The sequence below is a fragment of the Stegostoma tigrinum genome, chromosome 14, assembly GCF_030684315.1.
Source record: "Stegostoma tigrinum isolate sSteTig4 chromosome 14, sSteTig4.hap1, whole genome shotgun sequence".
Classification (NCBI taxonomy): Eukaryota; Metazoa; Chordata; class Chondrichthyes; order Orectolobiformes; family Stegostomatidae; genus Stegostoma; species Stegostoma tigrinum.
The window spans coordinates 78039825-78060847 of record NC_081367.1 but is presented as its reverse complement, the minus strand read 5'-3'; the positions used below and the strand labels follow the sequence as shown (position 1 = coordinate 78060847).

Genomic DNA, 21023 nt, shown 5'->3' with positions numbered 1-21023 from the left:
AACAAGTTCCCTTAGAAAGACAGAACTATCCAGACGGGCAAGGAGTGTACAGGTTTCTGAAAGAGAAGCAGGTCAATCAGAGAGAAAAGGCATCTAACATCTGCCACACAATTCAGCAGTCTCCAAAGCGTTAAGGTAGAAGAAACAAAGCCTTGTGCAGGTTGGCATGAGTAAGAGAAAAACTCTAAGAAGAACAAGCTCTGAAAGAGGAATTTAAAGAACCTATGTTAGGAAATAAGAGAACTGTGTTAACTATTTGTTAAACAATCTCAGGAACAGACATAAACTAAGGAAACAGTATCAAGTAAATACAGATGTTTTCTGAAAATATATTGATTCAAGTTGTGCCTTGCAAATATGAAACTTTAAAGGTGAAATAAGATGGACTTCACCAGAGTTTGAATATGAATAATTTTTTTTTGTTGAGGGTAAAAGGTTGGATCCTTTTTTCTGATTGTTGTAATAAGACAGCTTCAAATATTCTCAGAGAGTGTAACATAGTTTGTGTCTTTTCCTGGTGTGTAATAAATTTTGTTCTTTTGTTAAAATTGCATTGGCAGCCTCTTGCAAACATGTTTGCTGACTGACCACCATGATGGACACATGGTAAAGCTAAGACTTATCTTCTACTAAGCCATGTTTTCCTTTGAGATCTGACTTGTCCAGTAAAACTGTCAGTCGGGATCTGAACAGGAATGAACACAACCTCATTTTGGTGTTAAAATTATGATTCTTGATGCCCATTGGCTACTTACCACCATCTCACGTCCACTAAAATCAAACGTAGATGGAATGGAGATAATAAAATGTGAGGCTGGATGAAAACAGCAGGCCCAGCAGCATATCAGGAGCACAAAAGCTGACATTTCGGGCCTAGACCCTTCATCAGAGAGCTTAGGGAGAGAGGGGGAGGCGGACCGAAGATGGAGAGAAAAGAAGATAGGTGGAGAGGAGAGTATAGGTGGGGAGGTAGGAAGGGGATAGGTCAGTCCAGGGAAGACGGACAGGTCAAGGAGGTGGGATGAGGTTAGTAGGTAGGAGATGGAGGTGCGGCTTGGGGTGGGAGGAAGGGATGGGTGAGAGTAAGATCAGGTTAGGGAGGCAGAGACAGGTTGGACTGGTTTTGGGATGCAGTGGGTGGAGGGGAAGAGCTGGGCTGGTTGTGTGGTGCAGTTGGGGGAGGGGACGAACTGGGCTGGTTTTTGGGATGCGGTGGGGGAAGGGGAGATTTTGAAGCTGGTGAAGTCCACATTGATACCATTGGGCTGCAGGGTTCCCAAGCGGAATATGAGTTGCTGTTCCTGCAACCTTCGGGTGGCATCATTGTGGCACTGCAGGAGGCCCATGATGGACACGTCATCTAAAGAATGGGAGGGGGAGTGGAAATGGTTTGCAACTGGGAGGTGCAGTTGTTTATTGTGAACCGAGTGGAGGTGCTCTGCAAAGCGGTCCCCAAGCCTCCGCTTGGTTTCCTCAATGTAGAGGAAGCCACACCGGGTACAGTGGATGCAGCATATCACATTGGCAGATGTGCAGGTGAACCTCTGCTTAATGTGGAAAGCCATCTTGGGGCCTGGGATAGGGGTGAGGGAGGAGGTGTGGGGGCAAGTGTAGCATTTCCTGCGGTTGCAGGGGAAGGTGCCGGGTGTAGTGGGGTTGGAGGGCAGTGTGGAGCAAACAAGGGAGTCACGGAGAGAGTGGTCTCTCCAGAAAGCAGACGGGGGTGGGGATGGAAAAATGTCTTGGGTGGTGGGGTCGGATTGTAGATGGCGGAAGTGTCGGAGGTTGATGTGTTGTATCCGGAGGTTGGTGGGGTGGTGTGTGAGAACGAGGGGGATCCTCTGTGGGCGGTTGTGGCGGGGGCGGGGTGTGAGGGATGTGTTGCGGGAAATGCGGGAGACGCAGTCAAGGGCGTTCTTGACCACTGTGGGGGGAATCTGGATGGAATGGAATCTGTTTAGAGTTTCTTCTCACAAGCTTCATTGTGGTCAGACAGATGTTACTGTTTATAAACAATGACATCGGCTGATGTGAACCACCCTTTCTTTTATTCATTCACAGGAAGTGGGTATCTCTGGCTCGATCAACATTTTTGTTCCACCCCTAATTGCCCAGGGGGCAGCTAAGAGTCAACAATTTAGGCTAATATGGCCAGGAACCTTGGATTTGACCAGGTTTAGTTGTGGCTCAGGTCATAGAACAGGTAAAGTTTGTACCCCACAATCATCCCTGCAATCAGGTCTTACCCCAGGATTGAGCACCACACCCCGCCCACACTGCTGAGTTTTCTTACTTCCAGAAAAAAAGCGATGGGCCATATTCCGGCTCATTCCCTATCACCACTGCACCCAGAGAATAAACCCTCTCTCTCTGGCTCAGGCTCTTCTGGCTTCTTCCCCAAAAGTCACATCTTCAATCAGCTTGATTTTGAGACGGGGAGCCATTTAAACTCCATGCCAGAAAACACCAACTGGATTTTTAGTACTCTACCTCACCACAGAGCAGAGACAGATAGCTTTCAGTGGTATGTCCCACTGCTATCTCATTCCTTTGGGAGAGATTGAGGCTTCAATTTCAACAGCTTTTCTCGCTACCGCAATGAGGTCACAAAGCAGGCCACCTAAGTTGCCCCGAGCTGGGTCCTTTTTTCTTCTTCTTTATTCATTCATGGGATGAGAGTGTCGCTGGCCAGCTGCATTTATTACCCATTCCTAATTGTGCAGAGGGCAGTTACGACTCAACCACATAGATAGAGTGGATAGTCAGAGACATTTTCCCAAGGCAGAAATGACTATTACGAGGGATCGTAATTTTAAGGTGATTGGAGGATGGTATAGGTGAGTTGTCAGAGGTAGGGTCTTCACACAGAGAGTGGTGGGCATGTAGAATGTGCTAGTGGCAGTGGTAGTGGATTCAGATACATTGCAGACTTTTAAGCTACTCTAGAAACATGGAGGATAGTAAAATGTAGGGTATGCTGGGTAGATTGATCTTAGGAGGATAATAGGTTGGTACAACATCGTGGGTTGAATGACCTATATTGCACTGTACTGTTCTATGTTCACATTGTTCTGCTTCTGGAGTGACTTGTAGGTCAGGCCAGGTAAAGGTGGCAGTTTCCTTCCATAAAGGCCATTAGTGAACCAGATGGGTTTTTCTTGACAATCGACAATGGATTCACTGTGATCGTTAATTCCAGATATTTATTGAATGTAACTTTCACCATCTGCTGTGGCATGATTCAACCTGGGTCGCCAGAATATTATCTGGGCCTCTGGGTTAACAGTCCTGCGATAGCATCATTAGGCCATTGCCTCCCCTATTGATTTCAATCTATGACTTCCCTCTCTTCAATACAGAACCGATTCAAATCTCTGTCCAACTCAGGAAATCTTTTTACTGTGGTGGGACTACACTGGAGAGCCTACCTGACATGAATCCTCATTTTATATCCCAGCACTGCCTTCAAGCCTGTGCGCCCCCAGGGATGGGAATGTTTGTCCAGGGCATTGGAGTCGTTGGGCTGAAGTTGGAAGGATGCCAGGTAACAGTGTGAAGTAAAAAGATGCTCAGACTCAAACTGAGGTAGTTGAGTGAGACCAGGAGAAAAATCAGCTGCAATGAAATGTTCAAGCTTTAATACCAAATTTTAATGTCTTAGTTTGTTCTGACATAATGCAGCAGCTGATATATATGAAACACCTTGGTAACATCTCAACAATGGCAACACTCTGGTATTTGACATTCATGCATGCTTGCTTCAGATTCTTGTTTCTGTCTGCAATTCTCATGTAAAACAAGACAGTGAGGAGGAATACTGATGATTAGCAATGCTACATATCTTGGGAGAGGAGAAAACTATTGCTGTGGAGGACAGGCAGAATGAGAAAGGGAAGGGAATTCTGCCCAGGCATGAAGAGAACCATTGCTGGAAAGGGAAGCACTGAGAGGACTAGAACACACAGGCACCTAGCATTGATTTTTGAAGGAGAGTAATAAATTGAAACATCGAGAAATGAAGGAACATGTACTGGCAGTGAAAACCTGTCAAGAGAGAATAAACTATAGATAAATTGTATGTATTGCATTCATATATACCTTCTTACTTCCGCAGTATAGGTTTGTCATTCTATACTTATTAAGATGATTATAAGAATCATCTACTTTTCTGAGTTTCAGTATTGAAGCCTCACAAGATAGGGTCATAGAACTAGCAACACCCATGGCCTCACTGTGTACTGATGAAATGGCTTACACAGGTGGAGTTTATGAGGTATTAGAACGATGGTTAGTACTGGTTAATTTCCTAAAAGATTTTACTTTCGAAATCAACAAGTGACCCACAACACAATAAAGTTGCTCAACTGTTTTTCACCAACTCAGTGTTGAGTCACACAGCTGAAAGCCAGTCACAGGTCAGTGATTCTGCATCTCAGATAATGCTGCAGCTACTCCCAACAGGCAGCTTCTGGAATAGATCACCGAAGATGAGACGTTTCCTTTCAGAAAGAGCAGTGGGAATACATTGGGGAGCCCTCTCGACATGATTCCCATGATGCAGAGATGCTGGTGTTGAACTGTGGTGAACAAGGCCAGACATCACATAACACCAGGTTATAGACCAACAGTAGAAGGAGTGGGGCTCTGAAAGTTTGTGCTTTCAAATAAATCTGTTGGACTATAATCTGGCATTGTGTGATTTCTGATATGATTTCTGACAGACATCAACAGCAGCAAGATAAATAACATGTAGACGGGATCCACAAAGCTTCTGACTGCATTCAGTTGGAAAATGCTTTAATCAGTTTGAATTGCTTAAGGAAGTTTAGGAGTCAAACAGTTAATTGGTCCAGAATATTGGTGCTACTAATGTGTTGAGCCAAAGAATGATGTGAAATAATAGATTAGCTCCTGTTGTTTCCACATGGCATGGGATTCATTCCCAGCATGTGTCAGTGAAGGGGAGAGGGGAGATAAGTTGCTACCAGTACAAAAGCAAGAGACAAAATGAACTCACACTGTCCCTCTGCAGTTCACATGTGACTGGGTTATTCAGGAATCCAGCAAGGGTCAGAACGGAATTACCTTTTCATTTTCTTAGTTGAGGAGAAAATGGTGTGGAAGATGTCAGGGCTGACAGGATTATGGTGGCGGGAGAAAGGAGAGAATAATTTATCAAAGGATTCATATTTAAAAACTATTGACGCTTCTGGATGCATTAACTCTTACTTCAAACTACCGGGGGGTAAAGAAATATAAATCAAAACTGCAATGTAGTGAGTCTGGCTTTTGTTGTTTAATCCACAGGCCCTCATTCATACTCAGTGTTAATCTCCTAAGACATTATAGAAGGCGCCAACAAAGAAACATGAATACCTCCACTAGTGCCTTGAATGGGAGATGTTTGGGAGAAATCTGGTACAGACTAAACCTTTTCATAGAAAAATGACGCTGAAACCAATTGTAAAGCTCCACAGCTGCTGGTGAGCACAGAGGCAGCTGACTAACAGCATGTGCCATATCTGCCTGCCTTTCACTGCACCAAAGAGACTGATGGGTTCCATCTCATTTACAGCTATGAGCCCCTTAAAATAGAGACACTGACCTTCAATTGATGCTCTGTATCTTCAATATTAACCTCAGTATGGTAGGTTTGAAGTAAGGAATATTTATTTTCCATTTTAATCCTCGATTATAGTCAGAATATGAACTTCCTTTCGATTTGTTACTCTCCCCCAGCCATCCTGCTACATTTAAAAACTGAAAGAACTGCGGATGCTGTAAATCAGGAACAAGAACAAAGTTGCTGAAAAAGCTCAGCAGGTCTGGCAGCATCTGTGAAGGAAAAAACAGAGTTAACGTTTTGGGTCCATGGTTCTGAGGAAGGCTCACTGGACCCAAAACGTTAACTCTGTTTATTCCTTCACAGATGCTGCCAGCCCTGTTGAGCTTCTCCAGCAATTTCTGTTTTTTGCTCATGCTACATTTTAAAATTGATTTATGGAATGCTATTCATGCTCAGAAGGTGTGATAACTCACTGAGAAGGTACTTCAGGTCCAGCTGTATTTGGTTCAGAGCTCAGTGATCTTCTTTTGGCATTTTAACAGGACATCGTTTTGGACAATTAGATCACAATACACCATTGCGTTGTTGTGCATTACTTATGCTGAATATTCTTTTCCAATTAGTGTGGTGTTAATTCTTGGCAACACAAACCCAATAAGGCCAAATTTGCCGTTTTCAGAATAAAATTCAAATAAACTGCAGCAGAAACTGGGCTCCTGGTTTGGTACACTTTTGTAGTTTCTGCAAGCTGTTCCCACAAAGTGCCAGCTCCCTGAGAAATGCTCTGCTTTAGATTTGGTTTTTAACTGTGACATCCCTTCCCAACATTGCACATTCCTCTCAATTATTGCTTCTTTAATCATCAAGGTACACCTTTGTCTTCTTCATTCGGTCATGGCTGAAACGTTGACCTCTGGCTCTCCAAACTGGTCTTGGGCTCCCTGAAGTTTTATTTTTCACTGGTTAATAGGCTGCTGGCCCTCTTTTTACAAGTAATCTAGGCAAGAGAGAGGCATTTAATTGAAAAGGCTGACATAGCTGTTCACTGAAAGACAAACCCCTGAATCAAAAGGAAGTGGAGTTTGGGAACCTATTTATGTTTGACAAGCTCTTCTTTTGATTTGTATTTCTATCCCCTCCCTTCAGCACAGATGAAATTTGCTTAATCTCTTTGTTTCCCAGGATTCCAAGGAATAAAAAATACTAACAGCATCCCTTGGTTTGTGATAGGTATTTGGCAATCATTTATCAACTAAACTTCTTTCACCTGGGATGGGTTGGAGTCACATTTGATCCCAAGGTGAGCTTCTGCTTTCATATTGCATAGATGCTATCTTTAGCGTCACCTATTTCATTCTCGTTAACATCAGCTAATGTTTGCTGCCCTTACCACCACACTCTGTCTCAGGGTTAGTGATGCTGATAGACTTCATCATCTCCAGACTTGATTGGCCCATTGTACAGTATTACCAACTGCTATATCACATCAACAAAAGTCACTTGGAATGCCATTGTCTGTATCTTAATGTACATTTAGTTCTTTCTTTATTCATTCATGGGATCTGACATCTCTGACTGGGCCAGCATTTATTGCCCATTGTTAGTTGCCATTGTGAAGGGCGTGGCGAGTTGCATTCTCAACCCACTGCAGTCCATTTGCAATAGTGTGACCCACATTGCCTGTGCCTATAGTTAGATACTGTGAGAAAATGATACTGAGGCAGTAGATCAGCCAGGATTTAATTGAATGATGAATCAGATTTGTGGGACCAAATGGGCTGCTCCTGTTCTGAGTCACTATGTTCCTATATTGCCCAGGCCCCAAGATTTGAAATAGACTACTTACAATTGATTTTCCATCTCTCTTTCCACCTTTAAAATACTATAAAATATATCACTTCGACCAGTCATCTGATCACACATCTCCCTATAGCTTCATGTCATTTAATAATGCTTCTGTGAAGCACCTTGAGACATTTTATAATCAAAGTTTGTGTCATTTAAATTACTTGTTACTTTGGTTGGACTCTCATCATGCGACACTTGTACCTATCATATAGCACCAGCCATTTGGTTTGTCTCTAGCACCATTTTATTTTTGATTTTTTTAAAAATTATCTCTCTGCCTTAATTAATCAGATTATTAGTCATCCCTTCACTTGCTATTCAACTGTGGATATTTGCTTCAGCGTTTGACACTTTTGATCATCTGCAAAGACTTTTTATTCAGTCTGTCGACACTCCACTTGTACCATTTGTACTTTTGACACTCAATTACCTGGAATTATCTTGCAATTATTTTTCCACCAATAAATGTGCCTGTGCACTTCTCTCCACTCCACCTGATGAAGGAGCAGCACTCCAGAAGTTCATGATTTTAAATAAACCTGTTGGATTATAACCTGGTGTCGTGGACTTCTGACTTTGTCCATCCCAGTCCAACACCAGGGCCTTCACATCATGTATGTTGTTGATGAGCTGGCCCTGCTTTCAGGTTGCAGTGACTTTTCTATAACAGTGCATTGACCTCATTTGCACCAATTAGTGCCAGAGAATGTTTGTTTCGTGTTTGATTTTGGGACTATCCCTGGTTGTTTGTGTACTTTTCTTCAAATGTCTTAGAGGTAGGACCGAGCAAATGCTTCTCTTTTGTCAATTTATGTCATTTTCTAACTTTCCAGAAACAGTCACCACACTAGGCAGAGATTTAATGGGACTTAGCACTGACAGACTGTCATCCAGGGCATGACTGAGCATACCCTTGCATCCTGACCTGTGTCTGGAAGGAATTGCAATGCCTTTTCCCTTCACTAAATAGTTTTGTTAATAATTTCGCTACATTCATACATTTGCAATAATTTTCAGGTCTGAGCAGTTAATTTGACAATACAGCAGCAACAAAACATGTACAGTCTTGGTTCTGAAAACAAGACAAAAAAAAGCAAAGGAAGTAGCAGTTAAAGACAAACGTGAAAATTTTTATTCTTCAGGCAACAATGGGGGTTTAATTTTATGAATAATACCCTTCTGGATCAGATATCCTTCATCTTTGTTACCTCCAGTTTTTATGCAGACATGTTATGAATAAAATTATTTTTATTGAACAACGTTTACAGGATATTTTGCCAAGTTTATTTTCCCGTCAAGAGAGAAACTTACCAGTTCCTCATGACGTTCAATGGCTGAAGGACTGAATCACAACCTGTCAACATCTGCGGGTTACCATTGAAGAGAAACTGAATCAGATCAAAAATGAATACAAAAGGCACAAGAACAGACCAGAGGTTAGGAAATGTCAGGGAGTAACTCTCCTCCTGACTTCCCAAAGCCTGTCCACCATCTACAAGGCATAAATCAGGAAGGTGATGGAACACTCACTATTTATCTGAACTGGCACAGCTCCAACTCTCAAGAAGCTTGACCCCATCCAGGACAAAGCAGCCCACTTGATTGGCGCCACATCCACAAACATCCACAAACATCCATCACCAATGCTCAGTAACTATAGGGTGTACTATCCATGAGACGCACTGCAATGGCTCATTAAAGTCTCTTACAAACTCACAGCCTCTACCAATGAGAACGCCAAGGGTAGTAGATACATGATAACACTATCACCTGCACATTCGTCTCTAGGCTATGAGATATCCTGACTTGGAACTATGTTGCTGTCCTATCGTTATCGTAGAGTAAAAATCCTAGACTTCCTTTGTTAATAGCGCTGTGGGTTTGAGATAACAAGGTGTAGAGCTGGATGAACACAGTAGACCCTTTTTCAGAAAGAGTCTAGGCCCAAAATGTCAGCTTTCATGCTCCTCTGATGCTGCTTGGTCTGCTGTGTTCATCTAGCTCTAGACCTTGTTATCTTAGATTCTCCAGCATTTGCAGTTCCTACTAGCTCTGTGAGTTTGCCTACAGAACCTGGAACACAAATATCTGCCTCCAGTATCTTCTTCAGGGTAATTGCAGATTCATTACAAAGAGAACAAAGAACAATACCGCTCAGGAACAAGCCCTTCGGCCCTCCAAGCTTGCGCCAACACTTTTTGTCCTTCCATACTAAAACTGTCTTCACTTACAGGATCTGTATCCCTCTATTTCCTTGTTCATGCATTTGTCCAGGTGCGCCTTCAATGCTGCTATTGTGTTTGCTTCCACCACCTCCTCTGGCAGCGTATTCCAGGCACTCGCAACCCTTTGTGTGAAAATCTTGCCTTGCATATCTCTTTTAAACATCCCCCATCGCACCGTGAACCTGTGTCCCCTAGTAATTTACCCTTTCACCCTGGGAAAAAGCCTCAGATATTCCACTCTATCTATGACATTCACAATCTTATAAACTTCTATCAGGTTACCCTCAATCTCCTGTGTTCCAGTGAAAACAAGCCCACTCTATCCAACCTTCCTTCACAGCTAACCTCCCACATACCAGGCAATATCCAGGTAGACCTTTTCTGTACCCTCTCCAAAGCATCCACATCCTTCTGGCAGTGTGGTGGCCAGAACTGTACTCAATATTCCAAGAGTGGCCTAACTAAAGGTCCATAAATCTGCAGCATAACCGATCTATCTTTATACTCAATGTCTCTTCCAATGAAGGCAAGCATGCCGTAGGCTTATTTCAACTACGTTACCTACCTGCTCTGCCAACTTCAGTGATCTGTGGACCTGCATAACCAGATCTCTCTGCATCTGAATATTCCTAAACATTCAGCAACTCACTGTAGAAATTACACCTGCACTTGACCTTCCAAAATGTATCACCTTACATTAAACTCCATCTACCATCTTTCAACATCCCCCACGCCTCCAAATGGTCAAAATCCTGCTTATCCTCTGACAATTCTTCTCTCTATTCATAGCTCCAGCAGTCTTTGTTTAGTCTGCAAACTTATTAATTAGACCACCTACTTTTTTTTCTCCAAATCATTTATGTAGACCACGAACAACAGAGGTCCCAGCACTGATCCCTGTGGAACACCATTAGTCACAACCCTCCATACTGAAACGTATCCTTCCATTGCTACCTTCTGTCTCCTATGACTAAGCCAGTTCTGTATCCATCTTGCCAGATTATCCCTGATACTACGTGACTTCACCTTTCATAACAATCTGCCATGAGGAACCTTATCAAAGGCTTTACTGAAGTTGGTGAGGCATGACCTCCCCCGCACAAAACCACGCTGTCTAAAGCTAATAAATCCATTTGCTACTAAAAGTGTATAGATTTTGTAAAAATCGAAAGAATTGCAGGTACCATTAATCAGAAACAAAAACAGAAGTTGCTGGAAAAAATCAGCAGTTCGGGAGTATCTGTGAAGAGAAATCAGACTTAAGGCTTTGGGTCTGGTGATCCTTCCTCAGACCATTCTGAGGAAGGGTCACAGGCCCCGAAATGTTAACCCTGATTTCTCTTCACAGATGCTCCCAGACCTGCTGATTTTTTCCAGCAACTTCTGTTTTTGTTTCTTATGGACCTTGTTCCTGAGAACCTTTTCCAATAATTTCCCTTCCACTGATGTGAGGCTCACAGGCCTGTAATTTTTAGGATTATCCCTTTTATGCTTTTTAAACAATGGGACAATATTAGCTATTCCCCAGTCCTGTGGGACCTCACCAATGCCAAACAGGATACAAAGTTGTCTGTCGATGGTCCAGCAATTTCTCTTGCCTCCATCAATATTCTGGGATAGATCCCTTCAGGATCTGGGGACATATTCATCCTAAATGCATTAAATGTGGCCTAGCCCGGAATGCCCACATCCTGTGTAAGAATCCATTTTTAAAAAGTGATACTTTTTTGGGACATAAGGCTCAGAATTAGCTGATGCAAACTTACATTTAAGTGCCGTTTGAATTGACAAAGTGTAAACTGACCACTAATCTGATTTATTGATGAGTGATGCACTATTCTACATGATGTTAAAGAAAGCAGTTTCTGTATAGGCCAATGTCCAATGGTGGATATAAACCCCATTCGAATAATTTCTGCCACAGTGAATTCTGTGACTTGTAATAGATACCGTGATGACAAATTGAAATAAAGAAATAAAAATGAGCTGCCTTATTGGTGAAAAAGACTACTGAACTACATAGCTGTGGTATACCTTGTCTAAGTTGTAAACCAGCATTGGACCAGGTATAAGACACGCCCTAGTGTTAAATTACTGACACCACAGTGGCAGCAGGGATACATGCTGGAAAGGGACACAGAGGTCAGAGATAGGGTTACACCAATTTAGCCACGATTTTCTGACCTATATGCCATTTGACTGCAGCTCATTGTTGAGAGCATGTGATCATTGAGTTAATCCCCAGGGCGTAGTTGTTTTACACAAGTTGATAAAAGTCCTTAAAGGAAGCCTGTGTTTTGGGAAAGAATTTCAACACATCAACAAAATAAAGAGAACAGGACTCAGGTCCACAAAGATTTTGACAGGGTAATGATCTATCAACTTAATTCAGCGGCAACCCTCTTAGTGATGGTCCAAAAGATTTTTAACAATTATAAATGGGATTTCAGTATCATTTGTTGTCCATCCCTGAATCCCACCTGGACAGACTGTCTTGCCATTTGATGGAGTGATTAAGAGTGAATGAATAAGGTTTTGGGCTGAAAGGCCTGCTTAAAGTTTTGGTGAAAGGCCTGTTTTTGGGCTGTACCTCCCTGTGATTCTATGACAGCAGATTTCCTTCCCTGAAGGATATCAATGGGCCTGATGCGATTTTACTGCAGTTAGGGATGGCTTCATAGCCACTATTCCTGAGTCTAGTTTTACTCCAAATTTATTAATTCAGTTCAAATTTCACTGGGCATGCCTTTTAAATAGGAATCTACACTCTAGAGTATGAGCCAGGTGCTCTGGATTAACAAGCTGTTGACATTACTAGGGCATCACTACCTCCAAAAGCCACGGGAAGACAAACTCATCATCTCACTGCACGACTTTGAAAATATTATCTTCTTTGGAATAAGATATGAATCTGAAGTCTCATTGGCCTTTTTAGGGATGAGTCAACGATCAAATGAGACTATTTAGAACAAAATAGCATCCTCATGGACTGACCCAGATATGATTGTCAAATTCTACCAACAAAACAGATTATCTAATCATCTACCTCAATGATGGTTTTGGGATGTTGAAGTATGCAAATTACCTTGCTGTATTTGCATTGTAGATTAACCAAAATGATCCAATGATTCCACATCCACAGTTAAAATTACAAAACGGAAAGATGCACAAAATCAGCTAAGATTCCCTGGAATGGAGAAACTTAAGCATGAGTGAATTGAAGCACTCCCAAAGCATCACCAGAATTCTCTGTCAAGCACCAAGATGTTGCTTGACTGGTGATAAGATGGGCAATACCTGTAGGATCCTTCACGAGTGCCTGGACTCTCTGTGCCACTGCACGTTACTCGCGAAGCATCTGTGGGAGTTGGGGGGGTGGGGTAGGGCTTGGTGAAAGGTGCTGTTGTGATACTGTCACACGTCACCTTCTAGAATGTGCCTTTGCTAAGGAATTCTGGAGAGAGGTGTTATGGGTTTTGTTGAGGTTCGTCTTGAATAGCTCCGTGATGCAGGACTTAGTGCCCCACGGCCTGTTCCCCAGGACATGCACCAAGAGAAGCGTCAACTGTACCTGGAAGACAATCAATTAGGGAAAGACGCTCTTTGGTCTGCCCAAAACTTGTTGGTCTTCCAGAGCAAGGAGTTGACCCTGGCTGAATGTTGCAGACTGGCACATTCTGAGATCCAGGACTATGTGCTGATGGATGCACTAAAGATTGGGCTGCTGCTGAAGTGCTGTGGGGAAAGATCACCTTCTAGGTCTTTCTGTCAAATTACAACTTTGGTCAATTCAGTTATCGGACCCTGCCAATGCCTCAAACATATGTAAACAGTATCTTGTACACGTACGAAATGCATTTGGTTTATTTGTTGGATAGAGTCAAATTCTAATGTTTGTTTGATTTTTTGATATGCTACTGTATAGAACCAAACTGCTTTAGGGGCTATGTAGGTATATAAAGAAATTTTTTATGAATAAAGTATATTTTTGAAACAGGAAAAGAAATCTTTTTCAAAGTCTACTTCATTGAAACCTGACAAACCTTTCCAAATGATACTTCCTGCTGATGCACTGACATTTAAGAAGTAAAAAACATTGCTGGCAGCAAAGAGAGAGAAATACAAAACGGTAAATTTTCAGCCAAAAAATTCTGTGGATTCCAGACATCTTTTATATGAAGAGTTTACCCTTTCCTAAAGATGTAATTAAAGATGAAAATGTCAACAGAGTTGTTGCTTGCATTAAATTGGAAAAAAATCGTTTTCATTTATATATCACCTTTCACATCTTCAGGATGTTCCAAAACACTTCACAATAAATTTATCATTATGATTTGCAATCACTGTTGTTTTCAAGGCAATTGCAGGCTATTTGCATATTTTAAAATTTAACATTCTCATTTACCCAGTTTAACTCCTTTATTGATTTTATCATTTTCTACCCAATAATTTCTTCCAGGCCTATAATGCCCACCACCACCTCCCCTTAATATTATCATTCCATTTCTTCCTCTTTGGGTTTTTCAACATGATTATCCATTTTCCCATTAATAACAGCCATGCTTTTAGTCATTAAGCCTGAATTTCTGTCATGGTGTACAGATTTTTTTTTTACTGAGACAAAAATGCCATTTCTGCTGATCACAGAAAGCCCCAGTCTGGGAATGGAGTCGTCACATTTTGTAAGTGTGAGTTATTTGGGGAAAACTGCCATATAAACCCACTTCTGTCACCACTTACTTGTGTGCAATTTTCATGATCTAGACATTTGAAACACAAAGCGGGCAGATTTGCTGGTAGGAGTTAATCTGAAACTTGTGGAATGATACCCTTTTGGAAAGTTAATAGTCTTTCAATATGAGGACATAGGACACCTTTGGGGAAATCGGCTGCCCTTTAGAGTGGTCAGGTACCCTTTCACAAAGATAATGTAACCTTTGGAATTGTTAAATGTAGATATGTCTATAAAAATGTACAAAGTCATGAACTGTCAATCTCATTTCAACTGTCAATAGGATATGCCAAAGGATACTGTGAAAATGAGCTGCCAGAGTTGTGAACAGGAATTGTCAAAAGCTGCTGCCAATGTCAGTGAGCAAGCTGTCAAAGCAATTAAAAGTTCTGCCCTTTAAATGTTTGAAAGGAGTGTCTGGAGTACTGAGAGAGCCATTGCTATTTCATGCTGTTTGTTGACATTTACATGAGGGCTACCATTACTCGATCACATGACTGATTTCACAACCATTTTTCATTACAGTCAGGTGTCTGCCATTTCACAGTTTCATCGGAATGTCCACATGGCTACAAACTCTTTGAAGTGGGATAATGAATTCCAGTGTTTCTTCTTATGAGAAATGATGTACTTATATAAAATGCATGCTTTTATTCGGCATTAGTAGTTAAACAAATGTAGATATATTATTTTATGAATGAAAGTAATTTTTGTCAATTTGGTAAAGTCTGCAATTTTCCACTTTTGTGATGAAGTACAGAAGTGGATGTGTTAGATGTCAACTAATTCACTGACCCCATTGCCAAGAAAAGTCAAAGTATCATGTGCTAATCAGTTTGTTAGAAGCCAACCAACATGATTGGAAAAGCTTTTTGCCTAACACAAGCCATGACGATGGCGCCCCAACTTGCCAGAAGCTGCTGATGAAAGGTCCTAGGTTTTAGAAAGAGTTGGTGAGGCCTACTCTTCAGAGGGCGAAGACAGGTCTCTGTTACAAGGTGCGAGACTCAACGGGCTGGACGCAAGAGCAGGTGGAAAGGCCAGCTGCTCTCCTCCCTCTGTGCATCTGATTACCTCCAGTGTAAGGCCAATAGACGGCCACCTCTAATCTGCCAGGTTTGTTGCCCTAGTTGGTCAGGCAGGAAAGCAGGTAACTGGGGATGTGCTGAGATGAAATCCTAAAATGGCCATTAAATTGCTACTTTTAGGGCTTTATTTGCTTGTGATTCAAGAACATCTTGGTTTATTTTTACCCAACATGTAATCGATATGTTGGTGAGGAGGGGAATTATTTGGATGACTTATGTAGTCATAGATCATACAGCACAGAAACAGGCCCTTCAGTCCAACCAGTCTATATTGCCCATAATCCCAAACTAAACTAGTCCCTCCTGCCTGCCTGAAATACTCCATTTCCAGTAACATCTCGGTAAATCTTCTCTGCACCCTCGCCAGTTTAATAATACCCGTCCTATAGTGGGGTGACCTGAACTGTGCACAGTACTCCAGAAGAGGCCACACCAGCATTCTGTACAACTTCAATGTGACAGCTGAACTCCTTTAATCAAAGGCCTCAGCATGAAGGCAATCATGCTAACCACCTTCTTAATCATACTGTCTACCTGTGAGGCAAATTTTAAGGAATTATGTACCTAAATCTCTCAATCTCTCTGTTCGACAACACTTCCCTGAGCTCTACCATTAATTGTATCACCTTCTTCACAGCCCACTATGCCACCAATGTTGGTGTCATCCGCAAATGTACTAACAATGCCTTTTATATTCTCATGCAAATCATTCACATAAATGACAAACAAAAGTGGACCCCCAATACCGATCCCTGAGGAACACTGTTGGAGTTGGCCATGGAGGGGTACTCATCACCTTCTTCACTCGTCTCTTAGCATCTCAGAGGAAGGGGAAATTGTGCCCTTCGAACTTCATATTATTTAATTTCAGTATGATTCACGAAGCCTGCCCATGGTAAATTTTGGATGAGTTGGCATGGTGCATGTAAGGCCAAAGAATTCTTTGTGTGGGTCAAGGTTGGTAGTAGTTGCCACTAAGTTGTCAAGGAGTTATGAAAGGCATAGAGCTGATACAGCGCTTGGTTGGATGAGATAGTATGAGGGTTATGGGATGGGTACATAGTCTTTGTTTGGCATGGAGGTTTTGAGGGAGCTGGGTTCACAAGTTAACATCAGATATGAAGCGTTACAGCAGGTGGGTACAAAAAGTTACATTGGGTGGCATAGATGGGATGTGGAAAAGGTGTGTGAGGGGCTGTTTTATGTTTTATTCTTTCTTTTTACATAGTGGGCTCAATGCTGGAGTCTCCTGCTGAGCACAATTCTGTATCTGGCACTCTCCCTCCTTATTTCCAATGGGGTCATCCCACTTAATTTTCAAGGAATTCTCCAGGCTAGAATGAACATTCCAACTTCAATTTCTCCCAGACCAGGTTTGAAGAGATAGAAAATGTCCCACTCCTGGGGTCCTGACCAGATACAAATTTGAGACCTAAATACGTTTGCCTCTCCTTAATCAAAGCAACGGCTTTTTGGTCAGTCTCTCTTTATTTTCTCCTCGTTAAGTTCAAGCATATGTTTCTTTTCCTCTTACGTCTCTGGATATTCTTGGGACTTGGAATCTTTAAATGGTACTACTTCAATGCAGGCTATTAGTTTCCATATTGAGGATTGTGAGCAAGATATGAAGAGCAAAGCACAGAGGCCAGAATGTCTCACGGGGTAAAGGCATTTTTGGTCAGATGTATTTGGCAGTATATTGAAGTGGGAGAGGAAAGTTGCAAAGATTCAGATGAGATTTAAAATTGGCAACGCCATTCTAAAATGTGACATGTTACAACAGCACCCAGTGAAATGTGCAGTTTATCAACAAATAATCCAATTGAGACTTTTTGACTTCTGACAACATTAACTACAGTTTCAGATGAAAAGTCACAAAACATTTTGGTTATTCTGATTGTGGCTGGAGTCCTTGTTGTGAGATGTTACTGCAGCAATTATACAAATGCACGTCAATAAATTTACTTTTCCCCTCTAGATTGGGGGGAGGAGCCCTCGCCTACAAAGTACATATTGTGCCTTCTGAAATATGTTGACAATTCTGAATGATCCGTTATTATTGTGTATTATTAAAATAAATCCTGCCAGAATAAATGCTTCAACAGCTGAAACTTGGATTATTTATATTGGCAATCAGAGTAATAACTCACCATTTCTGTATTATTAAAGTAGAGAAATTTATCAACACATTATTGAAAAGTTGTTAAAGCTGGTATCCCTTGTGGCCAGCCAGCACAATATCACCATGTAGCCCCAACACACCGACCATCGATCTGCCCAGTTTCCAGATGGCCCATCATCTTTATCACTCCCAGGTTGGTGACATCACCTGTTCTCCCATCTGAAATTGATGATGAAAGCAAACAGATCTATCTTGCTTACATTTACCAAATCAATTTAATTTTACAGGCCCCAGTGTTGGTGGTATATTGACAGTCTGTGTTAATGGCATCTACTGTGTTTAATGCCTGGAAGAGTCCTCCTTGAATAATGTGGCATTTCATAATACATTTTTTACAACATATTTACTTAATGGAAAGAGTTATGGCTGCCTGTCAGAGCAGCAATTAAACATATTGAAGACTTTTGGAGTTCTTATCTTTCTTCCTCCTCCTTTAGACCAAAATATATTTATCTCTCTTCTTCCTCTCTTGGGACCAATGTCTCATAACTGCTCTAAGTGCATTGAAGTAAAGTTACCATAAATTAAAACATCTATAAAAAAATTTAAAAAGTAATTTTAATTCCTGGGATAGTGAGTTATAAGCAAAGTAACAGTCTGATAAACTGAATACTAAACACATTGAGATATTTAGCAAAGGAAGGATGGAGTGAAATTGCTGCTACATCAATATTGATGATTGGGTATTTAAAGTTGAGTTCAGTTACATCAAAGTAGGAATCATTGGTAAACAATTATTTGATTAAAACTCTGGAATGTTGTGCTGACATGATAGTCAGAGGATATGCTGATTCTCAATGACAGCATCACTGTATCATCAGGTTTTTATTTTAATTAGCTGCACCCTGTAAATTGTTGAGGTTACATTCTTCAACCTGTCTCAGATTTATTGAATCTTCCAGCTGGAATTGTAAAGGTACCTGTACATTCACTATGGGTTCCCTAAAGGAGGTTTAAATCCTAATTTAAAATCATTCTGATGAGTTGAAGACTTTCATACTCAACAAAATGCTCTCATTGCAACCAGTTAGAATATTCCTGGTCTTTCAGTCTTCGAGGGGAGATTTCATGTCACCTGCAAAATGGGGAAAGGTGGTGAGTGGGGTGGGTGACCTGATGAGGTTGCAGCTGGAATTTCCCAATAGTGGGTTCAAATTTTGAGATGAACCCAGAGGTGTGTGTGTGGAGGCTTGGAACTCGAGCTGCTGGTGATGTTTTCTATGTGTAACAGATTTGAATGACACAAATTGGGAGAGTCCTCACAGGATTTAAATTCACCAACAACATTTCAATTAACCCCACTGGATGTGATCTTATGCAATGTCTGTCGCAAACCACAAGAAGAGGGCCAGCTGACTTTATGCATTCAGTTGTCCCCCATGGAATGATCAGGACAGCACTGGACACTAACATGAACATTTCGTGAGGAGAGAGCATAAAAAGAACCCTACAGTTATTTCATTCATAGTAAAGTTCCAAATTGCTTTATAACCATCACTGCGTGCTAATGAGAAACATGTGCCAATATTGAGGTAACAAAATGTGGAGCTGGATGAACACAACAGGCCAAGCAGCATCTTAGGAGTACAAAAGCTGACATTTCTGGCCTAGATCCTGGTTTTGTGCTCCTAAGATGCTGCTTGGCTTGCTGTGTTCATCTAGCTCCACACTTTGTTATCTCGGATTCTCCAGCATCTGCAGTTCCCATTATCTCAGCCAATATTGAGGCATGTAGGACATTTAGCTCAGACCAAGTCTCAACAAACAATGCCTATACACACAGGAATCAAAAGAAAATTATTCAACATGAAAATTTTACAAGGTAAATTTGTATTTGGAAACATTCATGCCATTACTGCGCTCTCAATAAGTCTAAAGTTAACGGCACTGGACTTGGGAAGGAAACTTGTGGCTGTGATGGCATGCTTCCCAATGTCGCCACAGCTCGAGGTGGATGTCACCATTGAAAAGCTTCTCCCACCATGATTCCATGTCTAAGATAACAAAGTATGGAGCTGGATGAACACAGCAGGCCAAGCAGCATCTCAGGAGCACAAAAGCTGACGTTTCGGGCCTAGACCCTTCATCAGAGAGCTCTCTGATGAAGCTTCTCGGCCTGAAATGTCAGCTTTTGTGCTTCTAAGATACTGCTTGGCCTGCTGTGTTCATCCAGCTCCACACTTTGTTATCTTGGATTCTCCAGCATCTGCAGTTCCCATTATCAATGATTCCATGTCTCTAGTGTGCAGACTACTCTACTTTACATTTGAATTGGAGAGATGGGAAAACTAACAAAAAGCAGGAGAGCAGAAATAGAGCACTGTTAAAGTTCTGACCTCTAACTCACTCTGTCTCTGACATCCATAATGTATATTTTGCCACTTTGGACACATACTAAAGTCTGAATAAAACATGCACAATACAGAGCTGAAAAACAGGCCAATCTGTGCAATTAGTCTCTGCCTGGGTTTACGCAGCACCCAAGGCTCTTCCTATCTTTCATCATCTACCTCCACCATCATAACCCTCTATCCTTTTATTTATCACGTATGTGTCTGGCCTCCCCTTAGCTGATACGATAATATTCACCACAATTATGTCACGATGTGGTAGTTGCTCTCATTATTGGGAAAGGTAATTCTATTTGATTTTTTTAATCCACGTTCTTCAACTAACACACAGACTCCGATTATCCATTTGGGAAGCCCAACAGGTGTTTAGTACAGGTGACTTTGCCATGATGTTGGATTCTAATTCCGGATTATTTATGATTTTTCATTGTAGTCAACGTCTTTTAACGACGATCAAAAGATGATTGCAGGTATATATTCAATAGCTGTTTGGCAAAGCTCTGTGTGAGCCCATGGAATGTCACATCTGTTGTGTGTCATGGAAACATCAGACAGAGAAACTTGGAAGGAAGAGATAATGACGGGCTGCCTTCTCCTTTCATCAGAAAACCATCTCCTGCAGATTATGTCTCAAACATTTTAGTATTTTGGTATTTTACCTTTGCAGCAATATACATTAAAAGAGTTGAACCAACCACAACTCTTGATTTGTGTGTGACAGCGGGCTCATGTGATTGAAACATGAGTGTGCTGTGAAGGTGATAGCTTGAGGGTCGCTTATTCACTGGATGTGGACATCACTGGCTGGGCTAGCATTTATTGCCCACAGGGCAGTTAAGAGTTAACTATATTTCTGTGGGTCTGGAGTCACAAATGAACCAGACAGGTAAAGAATGCAGTTTCCTCCCCTAAAGGACTTTAGTGAACCAGATGGGTTTTTTAGGTTATTCTTGATGATTGACAGCAGATTCAAGGTCATTATTGGACTCTTAATTCTAATTTTTTTATTGAATTCAAATTCCACCATCTGT

General features: G+C 41.5%; 1 protein-coding gene across 7 annotated transcripts in view; it reads right to left on the bottom strand.

Moving 5' to 3' along the window:
- mecom (MDS1 and EVI1 complex locus) overlaps positions 1-21023 on the bottom strand; it is a 992273-nt gene that overhangs the window by 575551 nt on the left and 395699 nt on the right. The gene's annotated exons all lie outside the window — the stretch shown is intronic.